This window comes from Artemia sp. Qi Xiang Cuo, chromosome 17 (assembly GCF_049724085.1).
Source record: "Artemia sp. Qi Xiang Cuo chromosome 17, ASM4972408v1, whole genome shotgun sequence".
Classification (NCBI taxonomy): Eukaryota; Metazoa; Arthropoda; class Branchiopoda; order Anostraca; family Artemiidae; genus Artemia; species Artemia sp. Qi Xiang Cuo.
In genome coordinates this window covers 47,567,154-47,575,172 of record NC_142810.1, presented here as the reverse complement: position 1 = coordinate 47,575,172, position 8,019 = coordinate 47,567,154, and the positions used below count along the sequence as shown (strand labels likewise).

At 32.5% G+C, this 8,019-nt stretch overlaps 1 protein-coding gene across 6 annotated transcripts in view; it reads left to right on the top strand.

The window, feature by feature from the left end:
• Nucleotides 1-2,843: 2,843 nt before the first annotated feature.
• LOC148942273 (uncharacterized) overlaps nt 2,844-8,019 on the top strand; it is a 93,030-nt gene continuing 87,854 nt past the window's right edge. For 3 of the 6 annotated variants that reach the window (XR_016143147.1, XM_089103109.1, XM_089103113.1), the window contains exon 1: nt 7,699-7,864. The gene's annotated coding sequence lies outside the window, so the exon portion shown is untranslated. Of the gene's footprint in view, nt 2,902-7,698; nt 7,865-8,019 lie in introns of those variants that run through there. The other 3 variants (XM_089103112.1, XM_089103111.1, XM_089103110.1) reach the window with 3 other exon arrangements.

Sequence of the window (8,019 nt, the reverse complement as noted above, 5' to 3'; positions counted from 1 at the left end):
ACCTTACCCTTCGGGGGGGGGGCCGGGTGTTCATCCTCAAAGACATAATTAGTGGATTTGTTTGGCAATCATGTTTGGCTGTCTCAAAATTTTGATTGAATGTGTTTTGAGAATTGATTGGGGTAGATGTGCTGGTTCCCCTCCAATCACTTTTGATTATTAAAAAGAGCACTAGAACTTGTAATGTCTAATTGAATGAGTTTTCAATCACACTTTCTCCAATTTGTCATACTTAGAAAATGCATTAAAAATCAATTATAACCCACAAATCTCTGAAGCAATAAAAAATCTTACAACCTGTCATCCCGGGTCCTAAATATTGTGACTATATATATATGTATTTATGTTTGTGTGTGTTTGTATTTGTATGTGTTTTTGTATATATACAGCGTATATAATTAGATTATGATCAGTTTTCTTTGGGTAAATTCGGTTTTAAATCACTTATTTGTGGTGTCAAAATTAGTAATGGTATTAAAAAAGTTCTTAAAGCATTTAAAGATGAATAGTAGTTGTTGACGCATCATGCTTGAAAATGTCATGTTAAAACATTGCATTTAAAAGAATTTGAGTTCTAAAGGCCAATTAGTGTGCGAAATTTACTATATATATATGATGCTCAATTAAGGCCTAATTGACAAATGTGCTCGAAAGCAACTGTTAGTAACTTTTATCTGGCAAAAGGTGGATCTAGTTGGCACTAACATGACCCAGCATTAAAAACAAGAAGAAGTTAAGTTACATGCTTTTCAGAAACTAAACTCTGATTAAAAGGGTTTTATTAATTTACAGTTTTTGATGTAACCTGACGTTTTAAATTTGTCACTTGAATTTATAATTTATTTGTCGATATGGAAAACAACGGACTTTTTCTCTTTCTTTGAAAGAAAGCAAAATTTCGACATGGTATGACTATTTCACAAATCGACCGCCCGCCGTTCAGAAAAGTCTAATGAAGCGACAAAATTTTCTGTATTGTCGAAAGAAATATGCTGAATCAGCTTGATTTGGCAATCCTGTATGTTTTCTTCAAAAGAAAAGCAGAAGCAAGGTTGCCACTGTCATTAGGATCTTACTAGATCTAGTAAAATAAAAGAAATCTAGTAAATTCAGAGGATCTAGTATAAATTTCCCGAAATCTAGTAAAAAGTAATGATTTGTAGGAAACAAAACTTTTGTTAATTTCCATGAATTCAGTAAAACAATTATGGTTCATTAATTACACAATCTGATTTCGATTATGTTAGATATTATGGCTACTATTGCTCTCATTTTTCAATTTCGCGACAACCCTAGCGCTTAAAAATATTTACTTTTCTATAGGCTTCTTCTTGATACTCGCTTTGAAAGGCTAACTGTTTAAAATTAGGATTAGTATGCCGGCTTAATTTGTTTTCAGAAAATTTTCCTAGACTCTCATAACAGCTGTTTACGTTTGTTAGTTAGCTTTGTCCCTTTTTAAAGACGCTGTTGGAAACGATTTTTTTCCATACTCGCCCAAGTTCTTTCTGACCCTTTGGAGCTTGCCCCATTCAAATGCTGGAGAAGAGAGACAGTTCTTGATTTTGTCGGTCATCAAAACTAAAAACCGGAATAAGTTAAATGTCTCGAGTGTTTCGTCTCTGATGAAAACGAAGCAACTTGTTTTCAGGTTGTCAAGTGGAGTAAATGACTGGGTGATCCCCAGCGATTTGACTCGAGCTATCAAGAAATGGAAACAAGTAGATCCTTTCAGTCAGTACTCAACACTAGTGGATACTTTAAATTTGGATGAGGCATAAGACAATTAAAGCCTTTTAAGTGCGACTTTTTTTTAATTGTGACTACATATTTTTCTTCTTACTTTTCAATTTATATGATTTGCCTAATATGAAGACTATTGATACAATGATATTTTTTAAAACTAATTATTGTATGTTATAAAAGTTTTTTTTTCTTGGCAACCCTAGTCCGATTTGAGGTGTACTTTTTAACTTAAATAATTTTACAACTTTAACGGTAGCTGATTTCGTCATTTGCGTTTTTAAGTGACATAGATTGTGTTGGTTTTTGGTACCCTTGAATACAAACGAGAGAGGATCCAGAAAAAATCAGTTCAAGCAAATCTAAAATTAGTTTCTTTAAAATGTAGTGGAAATCTTTGTTAGCATCTTAACCAGTATGTAAACACCAGCCCAACTAGCGTTTTAAAACTGGCACGTTTCCTGTTAAAAAAGGCAAAATTGAAAGGGTGTAGATTCCAATCGTTAAAACAGAAACTGGGGGGCAAATTTCAAAAGCCGTCACTTTCAAACACACCTCAGGTTCTAAGCACTCCATTGCCTGAATTGCTTTGATGAATATGAGTTGTAGCTGTTTTTCTTCGTTGATTGTTTTTCAATTTTTCAATATATTTGAATTTTATTACCTGAAGACCATTGATAAATTAAAGCCGGGCTTCATTAGCTGGATTTCCAGAATCCAAGTTTCCCGTCTATTATTTGACGTATTGGTGACACAGCATCTGGAATATGACGCCTATCCAGTAGTACATCCAAATAATAAAAAAATAGGATTTTTGAACTTATAGATTTCCGGAATTTTCAATCATACTATGAAAATAAAAGAAAAAAGGAAAAGAGAAAAAAAAACAAGAAAAAAGTAAAAAAGATTGTGTAAACCCTATTGATCATCTTTCTATAGTAAAAATCGATGCTTGATGGTGCGCGTGTGGCGGTAGCCTCACGAGCAAAAAATGTTTTTGTGCATTTAGTAAAAACAAATGCGATTTAGTAAGCTTTTCCCTCTCAGATTTAGTAAGTTCTTCAAGGCCAGGGTGGCAACACTGAGGAGAAGAAATAGAGCAAAGCTGTCCTTAGATTAAATTGGTGAATTTTCATAACCTTGAACATCTTGTGTGTGGTTGGGATTAACTCTTATTTAACTTTAGGCTAGGTTTATCCTGGTAAATATTTAATGGCCGTCACTGCTGATGGGCATTCAAACAAATAAAAAAGTATCCTTATTTTATGATTTTCCTGTGGCATTAGTTGCTTTTCTGATGCTGAATCTAAAGCCCCTATTTGTTCCAGATATAGCCCTAATAATATATTTCAGCAAATATCAGGCAGTAATCATTCTGATTTACAAATAAACTGAACACACCACTTGATTCCCTTTTTTATGCTCTTTCTGAATAACCAACAATACTTTAAAGCCCAGCTCCCACTAGCGCCCAAGAACCCAAAACATTTACTTTAGCGCCCAAGAACCCATAGCGCCCACAGCTCCCAACTTGAAAGATAAATACAAGCACACCCAAGCATCAAATTATAGAACCAAATATTAAGTTATTTTACCTTTGGTACTGCAAATTCTTCTTTCTTCTTTAAATAGCGATTTAAAAAATTATCCTCACTTAAGTTTGTAAATCATAGATGGTGCTGGCATGCATAAAAGAATTCTACTAGTCACAAAGATTGGAGTCAGCAAACCAATGTGTCGGCAAAGGGTACTTGACATAGAGAGATCATATCAAGTTACAAGAGGGGAAATTTGGCTTCTGTCGGCAAACATATTTCACAGAGACATATCAAGTTACAGGAGAGATCAACTTTGGGTTCTTTCTGGGCATTCAGAAATATGTCATTCATTTTTGGGTTCTGATAAATTAAAAATGCTTGTATTACATGCATGCAGGCGTTGGCCTTGCTTGGGCTTATGATGCCCTATACAGTGTTTTTATTAAGTGAAAAATAATTCATACTTATATTTTCGGCCAAATAAGTATTCAAATAATCAATTTATTGTCAGTATAATTTTATTTTTAACTTAGGCGCCAGATTCAAAGGTAAATATAAACCTTTGCTGAAACTGGATCTAGCTTCCAGGATCAAAGCTTTGATACTTTAGCTCTTCAGCTTCCAGAGTCCAAGCACCCTGGATCAAAAGAGCTTTAGACTTTGTGCCTGGGATCTTATCCTCAAAATTTCAGCTCAATCTGATCCTTCCTTCCCTATTTTCCAAAAACCAAATATTAAGTTTTGTGGGAATTTGCTTGTGTCAAAAATAGATACAACATGCTAAAATAATAAGTCTCTTAGTGTCTCAGTGGTATAATGGTCGCTGATTCTGACTGTCAGGCGGGAGATCCAGGTTCGATTCCCTGTCAGACAAAATTTTTTATATACTGAATTTAAAGTTTAAAAAAGAAACTCAGTTTTTTTTTAAAATCGAATCTATTACTTGGATTTAAAAAAGATGGAAAAAAATGTTTTGTTACAACTGATTGTTACGAAATAATGGTTGAAAATTTAGCTACCCCTCAGTGGAATTCTGTGCATCCTGCTTGTACCATCTGTGGGTTGCTAGCTATAAAAATTATCCACGGTTATTAATTGCAAACCTATGTAAAAGAGGCTTATCAAGTTACTAGAGAGATCAACTTTTGTGCCCCTCTGAGCATTCAGCAATGTTTTCGACGTATCATTCCATTTTGGGTTCTGATTAATTAAAAATGCTTGTATTACATGCATACGGGCGTCAGCCATGCTTGGGCTTATGATGCCCTGTACAGTGGTTTTATTAAGTGAAAAATAATTCATACTTATATTTTAGGCCAAATAAGTATTCAAATAATCAATTTATTGTCAGTATAATTTTATTTTTAACTTAGGCGCCAGATTCAAAGGTAAATAAACACCAGATTGCATGGGATTTTGCAAGTTCGCAAGTTCCTTGCGCTTTTTCTTCTTTGCCTCCAGTAAAAATCGCTATTTAAAGAAGAAAAAAGAATTTGCTCTACCAAAGGTAACATAACTTAATATTTGGTTTTATGAATTGATACTTGGGTGTGCTTGTATTTATCTTCCAAGTTGGGAGCTGTGGGCGCTATGGGTTCTTGGGCGCTTAAGTAAATGTTGCTTTCTGAATATAGCCTAATAGGCTAATTGCTTGTGCTGCAAATTTAATTTTAACCTAACCTATCTATCTTTATTCATATATATAGCCAGGAGCATTGATTTTGGAGGTACTTTGACTCTTAAAAAGGGCATTAGAACTTTGGATTATGCAGTCCAATAAGTCTCCTCCCAAGTTTATACAACCACTCTTTTCATAAAAACCTTATATGTCCTCAGGACATACCTTATAACCCTTGTCCTGAGGGCTGTGGGGGTTTGTCATCCTCAAACACATAATTTTCAGACCTTTTGGCTAGCCTAGGCTATTACAAAAATTGGATTTGATGTTTTAGGGGGAATCATTGGTGTGGGTGGCTGTTTGCCCTTAAATTTGTTTTCAATAGTAAATTTCTGCCAAATCATATAATTGACTTATGAATAAAGTAAACATACCACTTGGTGCCTTTTTTATGCTCTTTCCAAATATAATATAATAAATTTATGCTCTTTCCTAATCATTTTTGTTGGAAATGAATTTTACCCCCATCCCTATATATACCAATTCAGGGTATATATTTGCACATTCAGGGGGTGAGGTAAATTTTATTTCTGATGTAAATGGGAGGAGCTTAAACTTTACCCCCCCCCTCCTAATGTGCAAATATATACCCTATCCTGAATTGGTAAATATATGGGTGGGGGTAAATTCCCAACAAAATAATTATTATATTTGGAAAGAGCATAAAAAAGGCATTGAGTGGTATATTCACTGTATTTGTAAGTTAATAATATGATTTGGTAAAAATTTATCTTTTCAACTATTAAAGAAGACACTAGCCCTTTCAATTTCTAACCAAATGGTCCATTTTTGAAGTTTCTACCACAATCAATGGCCATTTCAAAATTTGTATCAAATGCATTTTGGTAAAATGCAACATTTCTGTGTTGTGGAGGGGGGGGAGCATTATCTGCCCTCTATTCACTTTAAATCTTAAAAATGGCACTAGAATTTCTGATTACCAATTCAATGAGCCCCCTCCTTAGTTTTTACAACTACCCTTTCTATAAGCACCTTATATACCCCCAGGGCATAACTTAAAAGCCTTACCCTTAGGGCTAGGGGGGGGGGGGGGTGGTCATCATTAAAGACATAATTTGTGGTTTTTAAAACTATTTTCAACAATATGACTATCTCAAAATTTTGATAGAATGTGTTGTGGGAAATGATTGGTGTAGGGGTCTGGTTCCCCTCCAATCACTTTTGATTATTAAAAAGGACCCTAGAACTTGCAATTTCTAATTGATTGAGTTTTCAATCACACTTTCTCTAATTTGTTATCAAACATACTTAGAAAATACCTTAAAAATCAATTATAACCCACAAATCTCTGAAGCAACAATAAATCTTACAACCTGTCAGCTGGGGACCTAAAAATTCTGACTATATATATATATATATATATATATATATATATATATATATTTATGATTGTGTGTGTATGTATGTGTTTTTGTATATATACAGCACATATAATTAAATTATGACAGTAAATACCTTGAGCTGTTTTCTTTGGGTAAATACTGTTTTAAATGACATTTGTAGTGTCAAAATTAGTAATGGTATCAACAAAACTATAAAAGCTAAACGAGAATAGTAGTTGTTGACACATCATCTTTGGAAATGTCATGTTAAAACATTGCATTTCAAAGAATTTGAGTTCTAAAGGCCAATTATCTATCTTTACCCATATATATATATATATATATATATATATATATATATATATATATATATATATATATATATATATATATATATATATATATATATATATAGTATATATATATATATATAGTGTGTGTGTGTGTGTATATATATATATATATATATATATATATATATATATATATATATGTATATATATGTATATATGTATATATATATATATGTATATATGTATATATATATATATATATATATATATATATATATATATATATATATATATATATATATATATATATATATATATATATATATATATATATATATATATATATATATATATATATATATATATATATATATATATATATATATATATATATATATATATATATATATATATATATATAATATATATATATATATATATATATATATATATATATATATATATATATATATATATATAGCCAGGAGCATGGTTTTTGGAGGGCAATTGCCCCCCCTAAAAAAAATAAAGAAAAAAACTATCAGGCTATCTAAAGCCAATGCCCCTTGACTTTCCAGATATGGACCTCCCTTACCCCCTTCCCCAATAAAAATGCTGGGACTATTCCCTGTATTTAGTCCATGTTATGTATTTCCCTTGTGTGTTTTTATTCTCAATTTTGTCACTGTTAGAGTATGCTGGTTTTAGTAAGTGACACTAACAGAGGTATATAAACCATACTAAAAAAAAGTATCATCTTTGAGGGTTCATAAAGGGCTTAAAATCAAATTTATACCAAAAGCAATTATTATATAGGAAGAAGGCCAAGCCAAAAAAAGGCATCAAGTGGTATGTTCATTTTATTTGTAGATCACAAATGGAGACTTCTCAATATATACCTATATTTCTTAGTAAAGGTTAATAATAATAATGGTATAAGCCTGTAGAGAAAGAATAATGTTAAGGAAAAAATTCATACTTCATAATATGCAGAATAATTCTAGCTACGACATTTTGTATGCAGTGCTTTTATACTCCCCCTTCCCTAATGTGCAAATATATAGCCTAAATTATATATTTCAAATGCACTCAGATGGAAGCAACCCAGAGGACGCCCTCCCCCCACTAGATGGAAAGACAAAGCTGATGAATTTTTTGCCCAAGCCCTCATCCCAGTGGAAGAAGCTGCAAGCAATAGGTCAGCCTGGAGGCACCTGGTCTCATTGTTCTCTACACTGAACCCTTGGCAGGAGCCTTAAGTCAGGTCAAGTAAGTCAATGCACTCTACCACCCATCATTTGTTTTCCTGGTCCTTGTTTCATCACAGTTGATTCAATTTACAGGTACACAGGTTGAAACAAGAAAGAAGCACTGGGAAAACAGATGGGAAATATATAATTTTAGTGGTACTCATGTATTATCCC